This window comes from Dromiciops gliroides, chromosome 1 (genome assembly GCF_019393635.1).
Source record: "Dromiciops gliroides isolate mDroGli1 chromosome 1, mDroGli1.pri, whole genome shotgun sequence".
NCBI lineage: Eukaryota > Metazoa > Chordata > Mammalia > Microbiotheria > Microbiotheriidae > Dromiciops > Dromiciops gliroides.
Genome location: NC_057861.1, coordinates 538,151,969 through 538,177,007, shown reverse-complemented (window position 1 = coordinate 538,177,007; position 25,039 = coordinate 538,151,969).

The window sequence follows — 25,039 nt, the reverse complement described above, 5'->3', positions numbered from 1 at the left end:
CTGAATTCAGGAGGACCTGAGTTCAAATTTGACCTCTGACACTTGACACTTAACTAGATGTGTGACCCTGGGCAAGTCACTTAACCCCAATTGCCTCACCAAAAAAAAAAAAAAATCACTCATGGTAAGTAGGTATGTGACCTTGGACAAGTAAGTCCATTGCCCTTTAGATGTGTCTCCCTACAGTCTTCATCTCCTCCTATGTTATGTAACTGGTTCCTGAATAATTGACCTAGAAGATAAATATCTAGCAAATATGTTTCACTAACTTTCCATTCTAAGAGCTTTACTGTGATGAAGGAGTAGAAGATTTAGCATGAGAAGGAACTTTAAAGGTCATTTAGTCCTTCTTATAGAAGAGGAAGCCAAGGAACAGAGAGGCTAAGATCAGATCAAGTTCCAATGACAATAGCTAGCATTTACATAGTGCATGAAGGTTTGCAAAGTATTTTATGTGTGTTATTTTCATTTAATTTTCACAGAGGCCCTGAGAGGTAGGTTCTATCATTTACTCCTATTTTATAGAGGAAGAAACTGAGGCTGAGAGGGTTAAGTGACTTGCTAAGGGTCTCATAGGTTGTGAAGTCAGGTCTATTGATTCTGGGGGCATCTAGGTGGTGCAGTGGATAGAGTGCTGGTCCTGGAGTCAGAAAGACCTGGGTTCAAATCTAGCCTCAGACATTTACTATTTGCATGACCCAGGGCAAGTCATTTAACCCTGTTTGCCTCAGTTTCCTCATGCAGAAAATGAGGTAGAGAAGGAAATGACAAGCCACTCAAGTATCTTTGCCAAGAAAACCCCAGCATGCGTCATGAAAAGTTGAACAGGACTGAAAATGACTAAACAATAAAATAACTATTGGTTCCAAGTCAAACACTCTAGCCACTCTGCTTGTAGAAGTAAATACTATGGCAGCAGCTAGGTGGTGTAGTGGATAGAGCACCGGGCCTGGATTCAGGAGGACTTGAGTTCAAATTCAGCCTCAGGTCCTTGACACTAACTAGCTATGTGACTCTGGGCAAGTCACTTAACCCCAACTGCCTCACCCCCTCCAAAAAAAGAAATAAATACTATGAGCATTTATTAAATGCCTACTATGTGCTAAACACTGTGCTAGGTGTTGATGGTACATAAAAATGAACCAAAACAGCCTCTTCCATCAAGGAACTCACATTTTATTAGGGGAAACAACATGGGTGCAATCCTTTTCTTTTTTTAGTGAGGCAATTGGGGTTAAGTAACTTGCCCAGGGTCACAGAGCTGGTAAGTGTTAAGTGTCTGAGGTCGGATTTGAACTCAGGTACTCCTGACTCCAGGGCCGGTGCTCTATCTACTGCACCACCTAGCTACCCCGGTGCAATCCTAATATGAAGGGAAGTTTGTTAACAATAGAACAGGGATTCCAGAGGGCACAAGGAAACTGTAGGGAAAAATGGCATAGGGACACATGAGGGATGGGACTAACGTACATATAAGGGAGCAAAGAGTGGTGGTCAGAGAAGGGAGCTTTGGCCTGTTTGGCCTAAAACTAAGCCTGGTGGCTTCACTCAAAATCACAGGGACCCTGTCACCAAATCATATGGCTTCTGAGTAGGGACATAAGAAAGAGGGTTGTCATGTCCTCCAAGTAGCAAAAGTAACATTGATTTGCTCATTGTTCCCTATAAAGGAGCTAGAAAGTAGAGGGGGAGAGGGAGCATGTGGAGGTAAGGCAGATATCCAGTTCCTCATCTTACCTCCCTATAAAGCCAGGGGTCAATGGAATCCTGTGTCCAGGCTAGTCACACAGGGGTGAGACTCTTTTTAGGTAACTTGCCCAATGTAACAAAGATAGTAGGTAAAAGAGCTTGGGTTCACAGAGACTAGGACTTCAAATCCAGGGCAATTTCTACTATACAGTCAAGCAATCAAGCAATGAGAATTTAAGTGCCTACTATGTTCCAGGCACACTACTGGTGACAAGGATACAAAAACATAAATGAAGCAGTCCTTGATTTCAGGGTGCTTACATTCTATTGGGGGAGACCGCTACATAAATAAATAAAGAGTATCAACAAAATAATTGTAAGGTAATTGGGGAGGAGGGGAACTGATAGCAGCTGAAGGGATTAGGAAAAGATTGAATGTAGGAGGTCACATTTGAGCTGATCTTTGAATCAATAGATTAACAAAAAATATATTAAGTGCCTACTATGTGCTAGGTATTGGGGATCTAAAGAGAAAGAAAAATCCCTCCTGGCAAGGAGCTCTAGACAATAAATCCGTATAAACATATGTTGCTGTTTCAGGTGTGTCCAACTCTTTGTGGCCCCTTTTGGGTTTTCTTGGCAAAGACACTGGAGTGGGTTGCCATTTCTTTTTCCAGCTCATTTTACAGATGAGGAAACAGAGGCAAGCATGGCAAAGAGACTAATCGTCTGAAACCAGATTTGAACTCATGAAGATGAATCTTCCTGACCCCAAGCCCAGTACCCCATCCACTGTGCCACCTAACTGCCCATATAAACATAGAGAAAGCATAAATGGAAAGCAAATAAATACAGATATAAAGTAAGTCAATACAAATCTATACAACAAGTTAACCACAAAGTAGTTGGTAGAGAGGGAACTAAAAACTGGGGGATCAAGAAAGGTTTCATGCAGAAGATGGTGATAGAGCTTCATCTTAAAGGAAAAACAAGTGACCGTGAAGGCAGAGGTAAGGAGATAGAGGATTCCAGAGGTGAGATAGCCAGTGCAAAGGCCTAGTGTTGAGAGGTAGAGAGGTAGAGAGGAACACAGAGAAGGCCAGTTAGGCTGCATCCCAGGCTGTGGGTGTAGGAATAATGTCCAAAGAGGCTGGAAAGATAGATTGGAAGCAGAACACAAAGGGCATTAAAAGTTAAAGAGATAGGGGCAGCTAGGTGGCACAGTGGATAAAGCACTGGCCTTGGATTCAGGAGGACCTGAGTTCAAATCCACCCTCAGATACTTGACACTTAACTAGCTGTGTGACCCTGGGCAAGTCACTTAACCCTCATTGCCCTGCCAAAACAAAACAAAACAAAAAACAACCAAAAAAAAGCTAAACAGATGAGTCCCACTCTGAACTGAAGAGAAATTATTGGTCAACAGTATGTAGGCTAGACTGGAGTGGGGGGAGATTTGAAGCAGGGTGATCCATTAGGGGGCAGTTGCGATAATTTTAAGTGAGAAGTCCCTGGACTAAGGTTGGTAGCTCTGTGAGTGGAGAGGAAGGGTCCAACCTATCCTTGACCAGGAACTCCCTCTAAAAAAATGTTTTGTGGGGATATAAGTACAAAGAATAAAATAATCCCTACTCATAATGAGTAGGGGCATCTAGGTGATACCTAGTTGTGGAATCAGGAAGACTTCCTCATCAAATCTGGCCTTGGACATTTACTAGCTGTGTGACCCTGGACAAGTCACTTAACCCTGTTTGCCTCAGTTTCCTCACCTGTAAAATGATCTGGATAAGGAAATGCCAAATCACTCCAGTATCTCTGCCAAGAAAATCCCAAATGTAGTCACAAAGAGTCAGATGCAACCAAAACAACTTAACAACTCATGATGAACTTATATTCTATTGGGGGAGATAGAAAGTGTTAAAATATATACGTCTTAAAGTTAATCAATACAAGTATAGACAGAGTAGTCTGGGAGTGAGGGCCTGGGCAGTTGAAAGAAACTAGGAATCCTGTGAGGCAGAGGTCTGAAAGGAACGCTTTCCATGCCTTAAGGCGCTAAAAACAGAACAGGTGGGTGAGTAGTCAAAGGCCACACAGACATCAAGGAGTGGCAAATAAAAGCCTACAGACTGGAGCCCAGAAGGAGGAGGGATTCAGTGATCAGAAGGCAGGGAGGCAACAGCTTTGCCCAAGAAAATCCATCTTCCACTGAGCTGAAGTCCAGGACCAGCACAGCATGTAAAACCAGGATCACCCCTGATCACATCTTATGACGGATGACACTCTGCTGTGCATCTTGGCTTCTTCTTCGAGCTGCCCCCTCCACACAATGGTGGCTAAGTGTTGGGAGCTTCAGAGTCCAACCAATGTGATCTTTGATGGGATTCCAGTTCAGGAGAATTTCAGAGAAGGAGTCCCAGACACCAATTCTAGAGAGCTAATCAGAGTCCAGAATTCAGTCACTGGGCTGAAAAAGACTTCCTAGCCATGGCTGCCCCGAATATTCAAGTATACCCTTAGTATAATAAATGTAGAGCAGGAAAGACCCTTAGAGGCTATCTTGTACAAATTAATTTTATAGAAGTGAAGGTGCAATGACTGGCTCTAGGTCAAAGGGTAAGTAGCAGAGCCAGGATTGAAACATAGGCAAAATTTTTTAAAAAATAACATCAACAATAAAAATAGCTATTTATATGGCACTTTAAGCTTTGCAAAGTGTTTTACAAATATCTCCTTTCACTCTCACAGCAACCCCATAAGGTTATTATTATTATTATTATTATTATTATTCCCATTTTACGTATGAGGAAACTGAGCCTGGGGAATTTAAGTGACTTGCCCAATGTCACACAGCTAGTAAGTCTCTGAGGGTGGATCGAAGTCTTCCTGACTCTAGGTCCTGTGCTCTATCCACTGTGCCACCAATTTGACTTTAAATTCTTAACCCACAGGGGCAGCCACACATAGAATGGAATGTTGAAAATGTGTTGGGCAGCAGGTCCGTGCCCCAGAATGGGTATTGCTGAGGTCATTTCTCAGATCCTGAGCCATGCCATCTGCCCCCATGACAGTACAAACTGCAGTGCTAGTATATAGATTTCCTTTTGCTCTTTCACCCAGAGCAAGGCCCCAAATACCACCAGTTTTGTGAAACAGTTATATTACAGCTATCGTACTATGCCAAAGACTGTCCCCTGGGGCTCACACATGTCTGAAGACATGCAAGGTCTTGCAGATGACTTTTACAAAACCAGCACAGCAAAACAGGTTTGGAGTCAACGACTCATACTGAAGGGGTACTGGAGATCATTTGGTACATCTCCCTGCCTTAAGGCTCATGTGTACCAGATATATTTGTATTTTGAAAAATCCTACTCTTAAAGTTATTGTGGGAAGTACTGACAACCCATTCCTTTTCCTTAATTTTTTTTTTCGTGTGGGGCAATGAGGGTTGAGTGACTTGCCCAGGGTCACACAGCTAGTAATTGTCAAGTGTCTGAGGCCAGATTGGAACCCAGGGCCGGTGCTTTATCCACTGCACCAACTAGCTGCCCCTCCTTAATTTTTAAGGACATAATTTAGGCAAACTATGTAGAGATCCAAATAGGGACTCTGATTTCCCACTACCAATAATCAAGAATATTTTTCCATTGAAGAAGGGGGGAAAAATCTGAATTCTGAAACAATGTGTTATACAGAGTTCATCTGTGGATTACAGACAACCTAGTCATTGAAACCCAGGACAGGATAGAAACCAACATGGCCTCAGAGAATGAACAGGGGGCTGTCTTGCTGTCAGTGATGAAGCATGAACTGTTCAAGGGTTCTGATTCTATCAGATGGCAGAGTTGTCAACAAGTTTCCCATCCTATAGGTCTGTTCACAGACCTTCATTCCCAAGGTTCAGCTCGAGGTTCTTCTTACAACCACAGTTGATGCAGAAGAGAAGCTTTTTGACCTCTGTTGCTATGCGCAGCATGGCCCAGTGTGTGGGCCAGGCCATCCAAGGCAAGACTGACTACAAGCTCATGAGTTTTCTCCCCGAGGGCAGACAAATAGCCCTCTCTTCTTTAATCTTCCCCTTGCCCCCAACATAGCTAAAGAAAAGATCTTTTTTTATTGTCCTTAGCATTCATCACAAGCCTCAGCTCGTTCTGGGCTTTAAACATTCCTGACATTCTTATAGGACCTTGCTACTCTTTTATATTCATCCACAGTGACCTACCCTTGTTTCCATCTTCCATACCTGTCTTTTAAAAATTCAAATTGGCTGATGAATTTTCTATACAGTCACATAAGTCTGATGATAGCTGACAACAGAGAGAGGGCAAACACTACTTAAATCTTTTGTCCTGTTTTCTTTCCCAAAGAGAATGCACTTCACATCTAGAAGTATGGAACAAAAGTAATTAAAAACAAAAGTAAACCCACCATCTGTGAGTCTTTATCAAGTTACCACAGGACTGAAAATGGGCAAATGTTTCCTCATTTTTTAAAAAAAGAAGGCGAATTCTTTGAATCATCTGCTGAACTACCTCACTTCACTTCCTGGCAAAATTCTTTGGTTTCACAATCTGTGAAATGGGGGGATTGGATTAGATTAGTGGTCTCAGGGCAGCTAGGTGGCACAGTGGATAAAGCACCAGCCCTGGATTCAGGAGGACCTGAGTTCAAATCTTGCCTCAGACACTTGATACTTACTAACTGTGTGACCCTGGGCAAGTCACTTAACCCTCATTGCTCCAGGAAAAAAAAAAAAAGATTAGCGGTCTCCAAAGGGGAAGGAGGGGGGTCAGGAGGCTTCTGCAGGGGTGCATGTGGCATGACTCCAAAAATTCCTGCCCAGCCAACCAGAAGATGGGAAGATAGATTGCTTCCCATCCTCCCTTGCAATAGCTATTCATGGGACTTGTTTCCAAATACAACAATTCCTGTTACAATTGTATTTGGTCCTCATCTCTGCCTTCTGCCCCAGCATCCGCTTCTCAAAGCAGTCATAATCTGACTTGGTGGGTAGACATGAAGCTAGAGATAATACAGTAGGGCAAATGAGAAGGAGAATGACCATGAGGAAGCAGGTTATCAAATTAGACCATATGGTTTGGGAAATAGGGGAATGTATACTATACAGGTCACCACTTCTGTCTTCAATATTTCCCTCATACTTTGATATCTCTAACTGTGAGGCACAACAGGGGAAAAAATACAATGGACAGGGGGCAGCTAGGTGGCGCAGTAGATAAAGCACTGGCCCTAGATTCAGGAGGACCTGAGTTCAAATCCAACCTCAGACACTGTGTGACCCTGTGCGAATCACTTAACCCCAATTGCCTCACAAAAAACCAAACAAACAAAAGTAAAGTCTTAAATTTGAATCCATACAACTGCACAAATACAGTCAGAGAGGGACAGAGCTATTACCTTCACTCAACAAGTCCTTATCAAGCCCCTTCTATGCTTAAGGCTCCATGCTAGGCACTAGGCATACAAATACCAAGAAAGTGTCCCTGCCCTGGAGGAATTTAAATAAGAAGCCAGTCATGGAGTGGGTAGAGGGTTAGAATTGGAGTCAAGAAGATGAGTTCAGGGGGCTGCTAGGTGGCTCAATGGATAAAGCACCAGTACTAGATTCAGGAGGACCTGAGTTAAAATCTGTCCTCAGATGCTTGATACTTACTACCTGTGTGACCCTGGGCAAATCACTTATCCCTCATTTCCCCACCAAAAAAAAAAAAAAATATATATATATATATATATATATATAGAGAGAGAGAGAGAGAGAGAGAGAGAGAGAGAGAGAGAGAAAGACAGAGAGAGAAAGATGGATAGATGGATGGATGGATGAATGAATAAATGAATGAATGAATGCATGCATGTATCCATACATACACAAATAAATGAATGAATGAATGAGTGAGTGAGTGAATAAATAAATAATAAATAAGTGAATGGATGAATGAGTAAATAAATAGATAAATGAATGAAAGAAAAAAGAAGATATGAGTTCAAATCCTACCTCAGACACTGTTTATGTGAACCTAGGCAAGTCATGAAATCTGTTTGCCTCAGTTTCCTCATGAAAAAATGGTAATAATACTAATATTTGCCTCATAGATATGCTGTTATTTGTTGTGAAAATCAAATGAAATCATATATACAAAGGTATTTTGTCAAGCTTAAACCACTATGTAAATGTTATTGTTGATGTTTCAACTTACTGAAGGAAACCCCTCCTGGATCATTGCCTCATCATGGCTCAGGGGTTTATGTAGCTCAATGAAACTATGAACTATGCCATGTAGGGTTGCCCAGGATGGACAGGTCATAGTGAAGAATTCTGACAAAAGGTAATCCACTGGAGAAGGAAATGGCAAAACACTCCAGTATCTTTGCCAAGAAAACACCACTGACCATTTTTTTTTTTGGTGAGGTAATTGGGGTTAAGTGACTTGCCCAGGGTCACACAGTTAGTGAGTGTCAACTGTCTGAGGCCAGATTTGAACTCAGGTACTCCTGAATCCAGGGCCGGTGCTCTATCCACTGTGCCACCTAGCTGCCCCTCACTGACCATTTTAAAATGCTAAAAGATGTGACATCAGAATAGTGCTATGGTCCATGGGGTCATGGAGAATCAGACATGACTGAATGATTGAACAATGAAACAACAATCAAAGAAAGGATATGCACACAGAGAAGTGAATACAGTGTAGTTGTAGTATAAAGTAATCTGAAGGATGGAGAAGGAAGAATGGAAACAAGCATTGATTGAGCAGCTACTGTGTGTCAGATACTGTGCTGAGGACTGGGGATACAAAAAGAGGCAAAAGACAGATCTTGCCCTCAAGGAGCTTACAATCTAATGGGGAGAGAAAACATTCAAACAAATATATGCAAACTATATAAAGGATAAATAGGACATCATTCACAGAGATAAAGCACTAGAAGCAAGAAAGATTGAGTAAGGCTTCCACTAAAAGTTGGGATTTAAAGAAAGCCAGAGAGGGGAGTAGTCAGAGTGGAGGAAGAAAAATCTCTGTTCTATGCATGGAGGTGTAATGATTAGAATGATGCCACCTACTGGAGACTTGCTGTGGGAAAGCTCCACCATGAGGAAAATGCCTGGCTGAATTGGTAGTTTGTAAGTGTCCCAAGCTGCAATAAAATGTATTATCTTCCACCCCCTTTTTGTAATTCAAAAATTTCTACACTATGACACAAAGAAAAGTCAAAATTAAAATTAAAATTAAAATAGGAATAGAACATTCGAATTCATAAGGACCAAACTTAAACAGAAAGTCAATTCTGGTAAAAAGCCAGGGGAAGAGGCTTAGTCCTCTTTGGTTCCTCAATTCCCGGTCCATTTTGTAAAAGGGAGCAAGGCTTGAAAATAGGAGGCTAAGAGTACTTAAGGGTTAAAATATATACTCAACCTAGGTACTTAGCTGTTAAGGAGAAACCCAATTTAAAGAGACAGGCACATGTGCAAATAAGGAAGGAAAAGAGAAAAAAAAAATTCTTACCAAATTTGATCAGAAGATCGAGGATCTGCTTTTCCTCTTCGTGGTCAGCCAAACTGTGTCATTTAAGATTCTAAATGTGGATTCTAATCTGTTCCCCCAGTTTTGGGGGAAACTGACTAAAATCACTGATAAAACGAGTTTACGTTTTTAAGGGTTTATTGGAAAATAGAAAGAAAAAGATTGAGAACAGAATTCCAACAGCCTGGCATTCCTATCTTTCCTCAAATTTCCTGTGAAGTCCTCTGCCGCCACCACCACCAAGTCAGGAACCCAAAAAACGCCAGAGCTCTCCGCTCAGGCTCCCTCTCCTCCTTCCTGTCTCCTCCCAGAAAATAGGAGGCTCCTCAAGTTGATTGGCTGGTAGCCTTGATAGACAGCACCCAGCACCCTGACGCCAAGGAAAAGCCTCTGAGGCATTTTCCTCATGGTGGAGCTTTCCCACAGCAAGTCTCCAGTAGGTGGCATCATTCCAATCATTACAGAGGACAGACAGAAAATGCCTGGAGCTTACACATGGAGGTCTTGCATGTAGAACAACCAGGAGGCCAGTATCATGGCATCGAAGAGTACATGTTGAGGAACATGTTAAGGTATAAGAAGAACATGTTAAGGTATAAGAAGACTGGAAAAGTAAGAAGAGGCTAAGTTATAGAGGACTTTGAATACCAAACACAGCATTTTGTATTTGATCCTGGAAGCAACAGGGAGATGCTGGAGGTTTTTTTTTTGAGAAGAGGGGTGACATATGCTTTAGGAAAATCACTTTGCTAGCTGAATGGAGGATGGATTAGAGTGGGGAAAGGCCTGAGGCAGGTAGATCCACCAGCAGGCTATTGCAATAATCCAGATGCAAGATGATGAGGTCCTACATTGGCATGGTGGCAGTGTCAGAGGAGAGAAGGAGGTGTGTTCAAGTAATGTTACAAAGAGGAAATCAACAGGCCTTGACAGCAGTTTGGATATGGGAGGTGAGAGATAGCAAGGAGTCCAAGATGACTTCTAGATTGTGAACCTGAGGAAGGTTGGTATTGGCCTCTATAGTAATAGGAAGGGTAAGGGGTAGGGAGAGATTGGGGGAAAGATAATGAATTTCATTTTTAATATATTCAGGTTAAGATGTCCACTGGACACCCAGTTTGAGATGTCTGAAAGGCAGTTTAGAGATGCGAGATTGTAGGTCAGCAGAGAGAGGCCGGATGAGTAAATGTGAGAATCATCAGCATAGGGATGACAATTAAATCCATGGGAGCTGATGAGATCATCAAGTGAAGTAGCGTAGAGGGTGAAGAGCAGAGGGACCAAGACAGAGCCTTCTGTTATACTCACAATTAGTGGATATGACCTGGAGGAAGATCCAGGAAAAGAGAAAGAAAAGGAGCGATCTGATAGGTAGGAGGAGAACTAGGAGAGAGAACTATCACAGAAGCCTAGAGAGAAGAAAGTATTTTTCTTTTTCTTTTCTTTTCTTTTTTTTTTTTGTGGGGCAATGAAGGTTAAGTGACTTGCCCAGAGTCACACAGCTAGTCAGTGTCAAGTGTTTGAGGTCAGATTTGAACTCAGGTCCTCCCGAATCCAGGGCTGGTATTTTATCCACTGTACCACCTAGCTTCTCGAGAAGAAAGTATTAAAGAAAAGAGGGTGGTTATCACATTCTTAAAGCATTTTTTTTTTTTAGTGAGGCAATTGGGGTTAAGTGACTTGCCCAGGGTCACACAGCTAGTAAGGGTCAAGTGTTTGAGGCCGGATTTGAACTCAGGAACTCCTGAATCCAGGGCCAGTGCTTTATCCACTGCACCACCTAGCTGCCCCTCTTAAAGCATTTTTAAGGTTTGCAAAACACTTTTTGTCCCACAACTAGGTGAGGTAAGAAGAAGCAACTAGATGGCACAGTGGATAGTATTGGATAGGGAGTCAGCAATACTTGAATTCAAATGCTACTTCAGATATTTACTAGCTGTGTGACTGGTTAAGCCACTTTGTCTCAGTTTCTTCAGTTGTAACATGAGGATAATAACAGTAACTACCTTCCAGGGTTGTCATGAGGATAAAATAGGATATTTGTAAAGCACTCTATAAGCCTACAAGTCTAGATAAATGCTATCTATCTATCTTCACCTTCATCATCACCATCATAGTTTCTCCATTTTACTGATGAGGTGCTTCAAATTTAAGTGACTTGCCCAGTGTCAAAGCTAGAAAGTTTCAAACCCAGTTCTCCTGACTACATGCCCAGAGATCTATACACCACATCATATTGTACTTTTTCTATCCAAGCAATTGGCTTAGGGGTGTATATTACAATTATATAAGGGTTGGTTGAAAGAGCTGAGCAGGTTCATTCTGAAGAAGAAAAAACTTGGAGGGTAGAGGGCATGATAACTGTCTTCAAATATCTGAAGAGCTGTCATATGGAAGAAGAATTAAATTTTCTCTGCTTGGTGCCAGAGGGCAGAACTAAATTTAGTTGGAAAAATGACTGAACAACAACAAAACAAAAAGGCAGATTTTGGCTCAATATGAGGAAAATTTCTCAATAAGAAGAGCTATCCAAAAGTGGAATGAGCTGCCTCCAGATGTGATGGGTTTCCTAGCATTGGTAGTTCTTGAGTAGAGTGTGGGTGACATTTCTTGAGAAATGGGGAATCTTCCTCAGCTATAGGTTTGTCTAGACGTACTTTGAGCTCCCTTCCAAATCTCTGATTTCATGGTTCTTTCATTGAGGAGCTTGGGAGCTGTAGAAGCAAAGTATCTGCATAGTACTATTGAACTAAAAAATCTGAAATGGGACAACCAACCACTACTATTCAATGACAATATGACAACATCCATTTGTAAGCAAATAGCCTCAAACAATGTTTTCTTGGAATGATCACCAACTATTTTCATTTAAAGCCTAACCATTTGTTTGGTCATTTTTCAGTCATTGATTCTTTGTGACCCCAGTTGGAGTTTTCCTGGCAAAGATATCAGAGTGGTTTGCCATTTTCTTCTCTAGCTCATTTTATAGATTGTGAGGCAAACCAGGTGAAGTAACTTGCCCAAGGTCATACAGCTAGTAAGAGTCTGAGGCCAGGTTTGAATTCGGGAAGATGAGTCTTCCTGACTCCAGGCCCTGGCACTCTATCCACCCATGTACTATTTGCATAGTACTAAAGAACTAAAAATCTGAAATTGGACAACCAAACGCTACCACCAAGTGACAACATATCACAATGGCTAAAATTATATTGGTAAACAAATAGCTTTTAGAAAAAGTCTTCTGAATATGATCACCAACTCTTTTCATTTAAAGCCCAACCATGCAAGCATTCTGATGTTATTGCTACCCAAGGGTATCCCAAGGGTATGCAAAACAAATTCTGTTGCTTCCTATAAACCAAATTACCAAAGCTACCATAAAAGTACATATTATCATAACAAATTAAATTAACCATTCAAAAGGATTTACAAAACTAATGGGCCAGATCCTATTTCCTGCCTCAAGCACTTACCAGATGTGTGACCTTCTACAAGTCACTTGTACTCTCTTTGCCTTAGTTTTCTCATTTGTAAAATGAAAAGAATAATAGCACCTGCCTCACAGGGTTGTTGTGAAGATAACATGAGATAATAGATGTAACACACTCTGCAAACCTTAAAGTCCTATATAAATGCCAGTTATTTTTATTATTATTTTGGGGGGGTTGAGGGTTTTAAATTTTTACCATTTTTAGAGAAAGAGTATGGTACAATAAGAAAAGCATTAATTCTATACTCATTGGATGTGTGTTCAAATTCTATCTCTGACATTTTTTTACCTGAGTAATCATTTAACTTTTGGGGACCTCAGTTTCCTCATCTGTAAAAAGAGACAGATTGGACTAGGTAGCCTCTGTGGTCTCTTTGAGATCTAGATATAATATCATAAAATCAGAGATTTTCAAGGCTATCAAGGCCAACCTCTTCATTTTATAGATGTGAAAACTGAGGCTGAAAAAGGTTGTTACTTAGGGGCAGCTAGGTGGCACAGTGGATAGAGCACCGGCCCTGGAGTCCGGAGTACCTGAGTTCAAATCTGGCCTCAGACACTTAACACTTACTAGCTGTGTGACCCTGGGCAAGTCACTTAACCCCAATTGCCTCACTAAAAAAAAAAAAAAAAAAAAAAAAGGTTGTTACTTTCCCATGGTCACACATGTTGTGATGCTGAGTTAAATATCTCTGAAGATTCCACAGTATGGTTTCTGGAAAGCACAGTGCACCATGCCTCAGATCAAAATGTCTTGAGATGTTAGATGTTGCCTGAGGTTCCCATTAGATTGCAAGCTCCTTGAAAGCAGGAGGTTTTCTTTCTCTCTCTCTTTGTGTCCATAGTTACTTAGCATAGTATCTGGAATACAAATGCCTGTTGATTTGACTTGAGTATTCCACAGGTTCTGGGTGACATGAGCAACAAGATGGCAGACTAGACATTTTCTTTGCTCCTCACAGATGCTCATACCTTTTAAAAATAGAAATTATACACCAAACTTAAAGCAGCTTCAGTTATCTCCATGTTATAGGACACACTGAATCAAAAAGAAAGTTAAAAAAAGAAACCCTCAGATCCAGAAACTGATGTTCATTCAATATCCCTCCCTCACTTTTCATGTTACTGGCAATGAGGCTGAACTAGTAAACCCAAAGACACAGCACAAGCTTATACCAAAACCCTCCCTTGTGCCTGGTTCCCCCCTCTCTCTTTATAGTACCATAGAGACCCCAACCTCAGTCTGTGGAAGGTTGTTTGGGCCTTGACAGACAGCTTTGCCTCAGCTCTTCAGAAGCAAAAGCCTGCTAGGGGCTGCAACCTGGGAACACCAATGCTGCAAAGTTCTGGACTATCAATTTCAGGGAAAGCAGGCTCTGAACTGCTGGTGGCAGGTCAGAGAACTAAGGAATAGAGGTAGCAGAAGAGGTAACCAAGAGAGGAGACAGTGCATGTAGGGAGCTGTGCAGCACTCTACCAAACCTGAGGAAAAGAGTACAACATCTAACTGGGGCCAATTCTGACCTCCCAGAAGTCAGTTGTGGCAAAACACTTGCTGATGAACCATAAATTGCCCAGTATGCAAAGAAACTGAGATGCTTTGAGATCTAGCCCCTAAGGAAACCACAGTCAGAGGGGAGGAAGTGAGGAAGGAAGTAATAAGGAAAATAAGGTTTGGGGGAGATGACTGAAAGTTTAAAAGGTTTCAGGAAGAAGAAATCTCAAAGAATTTGAACACAATAGAAAAATCAATGGGGGCAGCTAGGTAGCACAGTGGATAAAACACCAGCCCTGGATTCAGGAGGACCAGAGTTCAAATCCGGCTTCAGACAGTTGACACTCACTAGCTGTGGGACCCTGGGCAAGTCACTTAAGCCTCATTGCCCCACAAAAAAAAAAGAAAGAAAGAAAGAAAAAAAGGGGGAAAAAATCAACAGAAATAAATAAAGACTCCAGATATAGCAAATGAAATTAGACATCAATGAATAAATACTTCAAAATGAAGGAAAATGATCCAACACCTGATGCAAAGAAGCAAAAAGAAGAAAGGATCCAGTGAAATTTTATGAGAACATGGAACCATAATATGCTATTGCTAAGTGATGAAAAAAGAAATAACAATTATTAGAGGAGAATGTATGTCCTGTACAACAAATTTAATGAGCAGAATAGGATAACCTGAACCTGTAATGGCAAGCCTTATCAAAGAAACAAAAGAAAGAACAATCAATTGGGAATGCAAATATACAGATGTGAAGGATAACCTAGAAGAAAAGAAGCATTAAAAGAAAGTATATTCAGTTTGCAAGCAAAACATATAGATCTCAAAGACAGTATGCATAGAGTCAAACTAAGGATCACAGGTTTCCCAGAAGAACACAACAGGATAAAAAAATCTTAATACCATAGTGAAGGAAATAATAGATGAGAACTTCCCAGAACTTCTAAACATAGAAAATAAAATTCTAATTGAACAAATTCACAGATAGCCTCCAGGGAAAAAAACCAAGGCTGGAAAATCCAAGACACATAGTAGTTAAATTTAATAATTCATTTCAGAAACAAGAGTTATGCAAGTCATAAGGAGAAATATCTTCAAATACTGAGGAGAGAACATTTGAATAACACAAGACTATTCCAAGCCCACTAGGAAAAGGAAGAGGGAATGGAATGTCTTCCAAAGAACACGAAAGCTCAAGATTCAGCCCAGGGTGACCTGTCCTATAAATCTAAGTTTAACCATAGATGACAAAAGATGGACATTAAATAATAAAGAAAGTTTGACACATTTTAGAATGAAAACAAGAACAGAAGAGATTATTTACTTCTTGAAAACTCCAAACAACAGAAATACAGGAGGAGTGAATAAATGCAGAGAGCAATACAAGGAAATGGGGGAAAAGGCAGGAATCTAGTAGCTGTTACAGTGAAGAGATGGAGACATGACATTTTGGATATAACCTGGAGACACCTTGCCCACAGGTGAATGCTTCTTTTGCAGGACTCCATCATAACATAAAAGGTAGGTAGAAGAGAAGGGAGATACAAAGGAGTGAGTGATGCTTCAGGATCAAATCAAGGGCTAGTAATAAGAAGGTGGCCTCTGTGGTTTCAGAAAAAGACCTCCAAACAACTTTAAAATAATATCTTGGGGGCAGCTAGATGGTGCAGTGGATAAAGCACCAGCCCTGGATCCAGGAGGACCTGAGTTCAAATCCAGCCTCAGACGCTTGACACTTAACTAGCTGTGTGACCCTGGGCAAGTCACCTAACCCACATTGCCCTGAAAAAAAAAGGAAAAAAAATATCTTAAATTGAATTCTGGAACAGTAGAACCACTGAAAGGTCAGGGTGAGATTTACTTCCAACATAAGATGACTTAGGAGAGGTCTGTAACACTGGGGAGGAGCCCAGCTCTGAGTGCATGTGTTAGCACCATCAGCTATGGTCCTTTAAGCATGCTAAGACAGGGGCAGTAGCAGCTTTGGGAGCTCTCAGCTCTGAGACAATACGGGGGTCAGACCACTGATCAGAAAGAAATCACATGGGACCCTTTGCTGGCACTGAGTGCAAGACCCAATGCTGTTTGACATCTCTATTGCCCATGTGCAGTTCTGTGTCACAGTTTCAGGGCATAGAGGAGCACTTAGGGTCATAAGGGAGCAGAGGCCTTGGTCAGTGTTTCAAATCAGAGAAGAAAGCACTAGTGCTTATGGATGCAGGAGAGCAGGGAACTTGGTCACAGTTCCCAGACCAAGAGGAGAGTTAACACTTATAGCTACAGGGAACCATGGCTCCTTCTGGGAAAAGATGAGAATACAGATCAGGAAAGCAGTAGCTACACTTCTCCCCAAATGATATCATCTTGTAAGTACCTAAAACTTGCAGACTCCTTCCCCCCTCCTCCTGAACTAGCTCTGAAAACAGCAACACAAAAAACCTGAAACTTGGGACAGCGCCTCCTCCCTACCACTAAGCAGAGCCCAAATTTAACATAAAGTTCAAAATAAACAAATAGGCTGGAAAAATGAATAAACAAAAACAACAACAAAAGAAGTTGACCATAAAAAGATAACACAGTGGCTGGGAAAACCAACATCCAAACTCAAAAGAAGACAATGTACAAATAGCTACAAACAAAACCTCAAAGGAAAGAAAAACACTGCAAATTGGACACAAGTCCAATAAGAATTTCTAGAAGAGTTAAAGAAAGAAATAAGGGTAGTATAGGAAATTTTGGGAAAAGAAATGAGAGTGATACAAGAAAATTGTGAAAAGAGAATTAACAACATAAGAAAAGAAAAGGGGGATAATTTCCTAAAAACCTAGGAATACCAATATGAACTGATGCAAAGTGAAGTGAGCAGGACCAGGAGATTATTGTACACAGTAACAGCAATATAGTAATAATTATCAACTGTGAAAGACTTAGCTATTCACCTCCAGAGAGAGAAATTAGGAACTCAGTGCAAATTGAAGTATAATTTTCTCCCTTTCATTTTCTAGCCTTTTTTATGATATGGCTAATATGGAAACATGTTTCCCATGATTTTGCACGTGTAATTGATATAATATTGCTTGTTTTCTCAGTGGGTGGGGGAGGGGCTGAATGGAGGGAGAAAATATGGAACTCAAAAATTTAAGAATGCTAAAAAATAAGTAATTAATTAATTTCAAAAGGGACAAAAAGAAGGGGGTATAGATGAGTAGGGTCAGAGGAAGGGCCCTCTCAAGAGATAGTGTTCTCTCTGACACTTGTAATAATAGGCATTATTTTGAGAGTGAGGCACAATGTTAAAGGGTAATTCATAGAAAAAGCCCTGCAAGGCAGAGGTATAAAGTGCCTAGAGAGGAAAGCCTATAATTGATATTTTGAAAACTTTGATTGTATGAAGTCAGACAGACAAACAGAGAGAAACCAGATGATTTTAAGGGTCATAAATCAGAGAATGAAGGGAAGATGGATAATGAAGAGAGAGTGAGAAAAATCCTTTTTGGAAAGGTGTGCAAAAATTTTAAAAAAACCCAAACAAACAAAGAATAGATATTGCTGAAGGGAAAGAAAAAAGGGGAATCTATTTGATTAGCTGAAAGGAAAAAAAGAGGAGAAGAAATATATTACCAGATAAAAGCAGAAGAGAGGAACTAATAATAAACAAAACCTTGAAAGGAAAGGATAACAAATGATAAGAAGGGATCTTGAGTAAGGGGAAGAGAGTCAGTGAGAACACCTTTAAAAAAGATTAAAGTAACTGAAGGAACATGATACTATGTTTAAAGCAAAAAGGAGGGGTTGATTTCAACTTGAAAAAAAAAAACTACTTTAGAGACAGAAGGAGGAAAAGATAAACCTAAATTTTATAACTTCAAATATGAATGGATTAAACAATCCAATAAAGTGAAAAAGAGTGGCAAATTGGATAAGAAAACAAAAACTTAGGATTTGTTGCTTACATGAAACACACTCAGAAAACAAAGACATACACAAAATAAAACTGAGGGGATGGGAAAAAATTTACTATGCATTGAGTGAATCCAAAAAACCAGAAGTTGCCATTATGCTTTCAGAGTTCCACAGGTTGCTTCCTGGAATTGGAAAAGGAAAGGGAAAGGAATAAGCATTTATATAGTACAAATTATGTGCTAGACATTGTGTCAAAGGCTTTCTTCCCTCTCTCTCCCTCCCCTCCTGGCCAATATTATCTCATTTAGTATTCAAAACAACCCTTAAGAGGTGGATGCTATTATTATCCCCATTTTACATTTAAAGAAACTGAGGCAAAGAGAAGTTAAATTACTTTCCCAGGGTCATGCAACCAGTGAGTGTCTGAGTCCAGATCTTAACTCAGGTCTTCCTAGCTCCGTCAGGCCCAGTATTGTATCCACTGCATCACCAGATTGCTTCCAGTTGAACAAACTTTGCATTCTTAAAGCAGTACATAAGTGTCAGGTATTATTATTGCTGTTATTTTAATCATTATTATTATCTGTTTATATATAATTCTCATTAGTTATGGATCTGTCTTTCTTCAGTGTAGTTTTGGTCTACATGACTTTCTGTCCTGTGCTATTCTAATCCATGATGTTTCATAAACTCTTTAAAATAATTTGTTTTTTATTAATATGTTTTGTTTTAACATTTAAGGTATCTCCCATACCACTCCATCCTTCCCAGTACCTCAGATAGGTCCCTCTCTTGCTTTCCATAAATTCCTGATAGTGGATCTCTCTCATGTACCAGTAGCCTTTTTCTGATTCTCTTACCATTTTGAGAGTAGCATTATAACATCTGAGCTAGCCCATATTGAGCAAGCCCACTGTTGCTTCATAACAAGCCCAGCGTGTCCCATATTCATGTCCTAGATAACCTTTATCACTCAATCCATCCATCCATCAAGAGGCATTTATTAACAGCTTGCTATGCGCCAAGTGCTTTGCCAAGCAGCTCCTTGAGGGCAGATTATGTTCTAACAGGGGAGATAACTTGTAAATAAATGGGTACATAAAAGAAAAATACAGAGTAAATGGAAGATAAATTTTGTAGATAAAGTTCATAGATCAATTAACAAGTGCTCTAGTAGCTTGGGGAGGCCTAGAGATCTTTACTCTGCTTTCTGTGTAAAAATTATCCTTTATACCACATTTCAGCCCACTTACCACCCATCATGTACCATCCAATGGTCCTTTGGGATGGCCACAATTTTAGTTCCAAAAACATAGAGTTTCAGAATTTGTTGTCATTTAGACAAATGGAGAGGGTGTTGGCATGGAGATGACTCTAGATACCCAAAAACTTGCCAATGGCTTGCAAGCTCTGGCATACCCTACTAAACAGATCCTATTCCCTTATTAACTGGAATCTATCAGCAGACTAGAGCCCTGAATTCAGGACCTGGAATTCAAGTCCCACCCTGGGGTGGGTGGGTGGGTGACTCTGGAGAAGTCATTTAACCTTTCAGTGCTGTGGCATCTTTCTCTAAGACTCCAAGATGCAGAGAAGTTTCTCCCTCCCCTTACATTAGTAGATGGGCTTTCCACACCCGGAATTTCCTACCCTGAAGAAAAGCACAGGTCCAGTCCCTGTCCCTATTACTGACACATAGCACTATGTAACTCCAGCAGCATCCCCTAGGGGGAGTCAATGCGGTTCAACAAGCATTTAAGTGCCCACCAAGAGCAAGATATTAAGGATATATGGACAAAACCAAATCAAATCAAAACAGAGACAGAGATAGACAGTCAGAGAGACAGAGACAAAGAGAGGGGAGACAGAGAGGGAAGAGATATAGAGAGAAAGACAGGGAGAGACAGTGAAAGAGAAGACAGAGAAATAGAGACACAGAAAATAAGAGTCAGATAGAGAGGGAAAGAGTGAGAGATAGAAAGAGTAACAGAGAGGAAAGAGTGAGAGACAAGAGAGAGAGTCAGAGACAGAGATAGAGGGACAGAGTCAGAGACAAAGTCAGAGACAGAGAGACACAGACACAGACATAGACAAAGAGAGATACAGAGAGAGTCTATCCTCAAGGACACTTATAAAATTTTTAATTTCCATTATATCTCCTTCTCCTAAGAAAAATTCTGCCAAAGTATTGTATGCTTACCCAGAAAACCCCTTGTCCTTTGGAATGGAGTGAAGCCAAAGAAGAGGAAAGGGGCTGAATTTGGGAGGCAGAATAGCATAGTAGAAAGAACTTTGACTCAGGAACAAATGTACCTGGATTCAGATCCCACCATTGATATTTGGCAAGATAGTTAACTTCCCTGAACCTCAGTTTCCTCATATGTATGATAGAACTGGACTAGATGGTTTCTGAGGTCCCTTCTAGATCCACGATTCTACTTTAGTATTGATCTAAGCATGATAGGCATTTGGTGGTGATACTTCTGTCTACAGAACTAAGACATTCTCCTGCCTTTCAAATACATTTATTTACTACCAAGTCAGCATGGAGCATTTCTTCTGCTTTTCAAATTCTATACTTCCCAAGAAAGGTATCAGATCTTAGGAAAGAAAGAAAGGGAGAGAGGGAGGAAGAAAGGAAGGAAGGAGGGAAAGAAGGAAAGGAGGGAGGAAAGAAGTAAGGAAGGAAGGGAGGGAGAGTGAGGGAGGAAGGGAGGGAGGGAGGGAGGAAGGGCAGGAAGGGAGAAAGAAAGAAAGAAAGAAAGAAAGAAAGAAAGAAAGAAAGAAAGAAAGAAAGAAAGAAAGAAAGAAAGAAAGAAAGAAAGAAAGAAAGAAAGAAAGAAAGAAAGAAAGAAAGAGACAGTCCCTGCCCTCAAAGCTCTAATGATCTAATTGGAAAGATAACACATTCAAAAAAGCTGAAAAGGGAGGGGGAAGGAAGGTAAGATACCTAGAATGGAGACATGATAACGTCCTGTAGTCAGGTGGGAAATGATGTGGCCCAAGGGGCAGGGGGTACTAAGGAGGTGCGAGTGTCATATTTGATGTGATCTTGTAGGAAAATGTGTTTCTGAAGACCATGGAAAAGTCTGATAGAGCAACTAGGTGAGAAGGGATGAGGCATCTACCCTTAAATAAAGGATCTGGAAGGAGCTCTCTGGTGTCCACTCTCCATCTTCTCCAATTGGAGCTATTCATTCAGGTCTTCAGTATCCTCAGTGTCAAGGTGATTCGAAGAAACAAAGAAATAGGAACAGTCTCTATAACAGAGACTGTTATTGGGATTTTCCTCCAACCCCCTTGCCCCCCCCCCCGCCCCCTTCCTCAAAGGCTTTCTCTGAAATTCTGTAGTCGTGAAATGGATAACATGAAGACAAATTTGGGTTTCAGGATTGTGTTATGTGGGGAGGGGGTGAGGGGGAGGGGAAGGGATATTTGGCTGATAATCCAACTTCTAATTATCCAGGTATTTTCGTTGCTCCTGGCAAGCTGCCCACAAGTGAAAGCACTTTGAAACCTGCAAACTCCACAGCCTGACATGTTCTCCAGTGAAATTCTTTCCATTCATTATGCTGCCTGCCTATGGTGTTACTCATGAGTTGGGTGGCCAAGAGTGGGAGCACAATTATTTTATTCAATTACAGTTCTGATGTAGGCTTCTAACACGCCTAAGCCAGACTCTTGTTAAAAACTTCCACAGTTTATCAGACTTTTGTGAAGTCCACTCAAGGGAGCCTAGGATCTCATTATCAGGATTGAGACCTAATCTAGCCTGAAGAGTGTACACACCTCTCAGCCTGAAATCAAGCCATAATTCTGTGAAGAAAAAAAAAGTCCTTTTTCCTTGGCATTTTTCCTTTTGTGGAGAGAAAGCCTCTCGATAAAGAAGTAGATTTCAGTTTTTAAAAATCTATACTTAGGGGCAGCTAGGTGGTACAGTGGATAGAGCACTGGCCCTGGATTCAGGAGGACCTGAGTTCAAATCTGGCCTCAGACACTTAACACTTACTAGCTGTGTGACCCTGGGCAAGTCACTTAACCCCAATTGCCCTGTGCAAAAAAAAATTTATACTTAACAAAATGAAATGCAGGACATATTGAGGAGAAACATAACAGAGGGTTTCCTTGTCATCTGGAAATAAGAGCGGACCATGCTGAAATGTGAAGGAGATCAACTGGAACAGGCTGCCATTGGGGATACCCCTTAATGGAGATCTCCAAGCAAAGGTAGGATAACAATAGCATCATAGATTAGAGATGGAAGGGAATTTTTTGGCCATTGATTACATTGCCTTCATCTTACAAATAGGGTCACAGTGGGCACCTAGCTACAATCCCTAAAAGGATAATGCTAGTGGATCTCTAAAATTTAGGAGTTCTGAGCTACAGTGTTATTGTTCAGTTGTTTCAGACATATCCAACTCTCCATGACCCCGTTTGGGATTTTCCTGGCAAAGATATTGGAGTGGTTTGACATTTCCTTCTCCAGCTCACTTTACAGATGAAGAAACTGGGGAAAACATGGGGAAGTGACTTGTCCAGGGTCAGACAGCTAGCAAGGTCTGAGGCCAGATTTGAAGTTCGGTCTTCCTGACCCCAGACCTGGCACTCTATCTACCATACCACCTAGGTGCCCCCTAAGCAGTAAACCATCTAGTGTCTTCCCTAAGTTTCAATATAGTGAGCCTCCAGAAGTGGGAACAGGTGGTCTAAGGGGAAACAAACTGACACAGCTCAGAAACAGAGCTGGTCAAAGCTTCTGTGCTTATCTATAGTGAGTTATGCCCCGAGTGCCCCCTGTTCCAATCTGGGAGACCCAGTCTCAAAAACAAAACAAAACAAAACCAGATGAGGAAACTGAGGCACAGAGAAGTAAAGATTTGCCCAGGTTCACACAGCTAATAAGTGTCTGAGGTGATATAATATTTGTCAGGTAATAGTAGGGGAAACTCTTTAGTTATACATTGGACTAGAAAGGTTCCTGGTGTCCCTTTCAACTTGAAAATGTGGAAGAGTGAGTTTGAGGCCCTGGGCATTCCCTTCTATGATCCCTTCTTCCCTTTAAAATAACTTCATTTTGTGCCCATCTTTCCCCATCAAAAGCATTCCATAATATATCCTTTCCTTCCTGGCCTCCCTATCTCTGACCCAAATTATAACTGACCTGTCCTGGCTTCCATCATCTTAGAGTCCTTCTTTGTTAATGCTGATGAACTTATCTGATAAGCTCAACTATGCCAAATGTGAGAATGGTTATGAGTGAGTTTTAAGTACTTAATGGATTTTATTTTTGTTTCTTTTTTGTTTTTTGTGGGGCAATGAGGGTTAAGTGATTTGCCCAGGGTCATACAGCTAGTAAGTATTAAATGTCTGAGGCTGGATTGGAACCCAGGTCCTCCTGGACTCAGGGCTGGTGCTTTATCCACTGTGTCATATAGCTGCCCCGCTTAATGTATTTTAACAGAACCTTCTGGAGGCAAGATCTTGACCACAAAGAGTTTACTCTAAGAACTTCTGGTCCAGTAGCAGGCAAATGGAATTAAGTCAAGTCTACAAGCATTCCTTGAATGCTTACTATGTACCAGTGCTAAGTGCTAAGTGTTGGAGATACAAAGAAAGGTAAAAAAAAAAAAAAAGTATTCCCTGCCCTCAGGGAGCTCAAAAATGCAAATAGCTATGTTTTTGCTGTTGTTCTGTCATTTTCAGTGGGTTCTGATTCTCTGCGACCCCCTTTGGGGTTTTCTTGGCAACAATACTGGAATGGTTTATCATTTCCTTCTCCTGTTCATTTTACAGATGAGGAAACTGGGGCAAATGCACTTAAGTACAAACAAAATATTTACAGTATCAAAATGAAGATAATCTGAGAAGGAAAGTATTGTCATGAAGGGGGACTGTGAAAGGCTTCTTCCAGAAGGTGGGATTTGAGATGAGGCTTGCAGGAAGACAAGGAAGAGATGAGAAAGGAGAGGATCCTAGGCATGAGGGACAGCCAATGAAAATGAATGGAGCCAGGAGATGTAGTGTGTTTGTCTGAGGATCTGCAAGGAGGGCAGTATCACCAAATCATCAAATACATAGAGGAGAATAAAGTAGAAGAAGAATGCAAGGGTTGTGGGGAGTGTAAATGTTTGGGAGAGAAGAAGGCCTTTAAGCACCTCTCAAATCATAGTTCTGGGCAGCTAGGTGGCGCAGTGGATAAAGCACCGGTCCTGGATTCAGGAGTACCTGAGTTCAAATCCAGCCTCAGACACTTGACACTTACTAGCTGTGTGACCCTGGGCAAGTCACTTAACCCTCATTGTCCCACCAAAACAAAGAAATTAAATCATAGTGCTTAGGTAGTTTCCTATTCCACCTGTGCATAGGGCCAGGATCATACCTATTTATAGTATTTATAGTACCTTATTTCAATTATATGACCACACTGAGTCCTTCCAGTGTCGATAGCAATTGTTCAAATTTTGGGAACTGCCTCAAAAGGCTTGATTTTATTACTTCTATTTCCTGATGCTTTTTCCATTTCAAAGCACTTCATTTTGTGCAAGCATAAGATTTTAGGATTATTGATTTAAAGTTGAAAGGGACCTCAGAGGGTCTAGTCTAACACCATCATTTTACAGATGAGGAAACCAAGGCCCAGTGATTTTAAGTGACTTGTACAAGGTCACAGAGAACCAGGTTTTGAAATTCAGTTGTTTGTATTCAGAAGGAATACTCTTGGGGCAGCTAGGTGGTGCAGTGAATAGAGTACTAGCCCTGGATTCAAGAGGACCTGAGTGCAAATCCAACCTCAGATACCTGACACTTACTAGCTACGTGACCCTGGGCAAGTCACTTAACCCTCATTGTCCTGCCAAAAGAAAAAAAAATTTAGAAGTAACACTCTTGACCCTACACCGTGACCTTTCCATAAGT